Source organism: Lissotriton vulgaris, chromosome 11, assembly GCF_964263255.1.
Source record: "Lissotriton vulgaris chromosome 11, aLisVul1.2, whole genome shotgun sequence".
Lineage (NCBI taxonomy): Eukaryota > Metazoa > Chordata > Amphibia > Caudata > Salamandridae > Lissotriton > Lissotriton vulgaris.
Window position 1 is genome coordinate 154,805,255 of NC_141699.1, and position 893 is coordinate 154,806,147.

Sequence of the window (893 nt, forward strand, 5' to 3'; positions counted from 1 at the left end):
CTGCCACATCTCTCTACCCTCGACTTATCCCTCGATCTGCATTCTACCGTTTTGGCCCAAAAAATTCTGATTCTGTATCCCATCAGCACCGGCCATTTTCACCAGGTCCAGAGGGCCCCTTCAGGGCACAGATTCCAATATGGCTTCCAAACCTGAGTTCGAGAGGTGCAAGACAAAGACGCCGATCCGTGGGGGACCTACTCAGACTAATGTTATGGACCGCTATACGCAACCAAAGGGTTCCCCCGGCATTACCGGCCGTACTCTTGCAGACCCCAGGACGGACTCTACTGCGCCATCAGAGGTTTCTCTCCAGGACCTTATGAGCGCCATTACTGGGATGAAAGCTGATATGGGACAACAGTATGAGGCTCTTGCCTCCAAGATCGATACTGTGGCTGTCGATGTTACACTTATCAGGGCTGATCTGGCCAAGACTAATGAGAGGGTCAAGGCCTTGGATTTAAAGACCTCCAGTCTTATCACTGATATGGCGGACGCACAGTCGGAAATCGGCAACCTACGATCGTCGCACGACTTGATGGCCCGACGACTGGATGAACATGAAAATAGGGCCCGGCAAAACATACGCTTGGTGGGAGTGCCGGAAAATCCCGAGAGCACCACCGTCGACCTTCTTGTAGAGGATTTGATCCTCAACCATCTTGCCCCCGCTGGACTCAGCAAATTCTTCGCTGTTGAACGTGCGTATCGCATCCCGGGTGGGAAGATTAAACCAGGGGCCCCCCCAAGGCCTATCATTGCAAGGCTTTTCCATTTTCGGGATAGAGATGCCTCCCTTCAAGCCTCCCGAGGTCGTGGCCCCTTGAAGATCGACAATAGTACTGTCAACATCTACCCGGATTTTACTCCTCAGGTCCAGCGACAAAGGA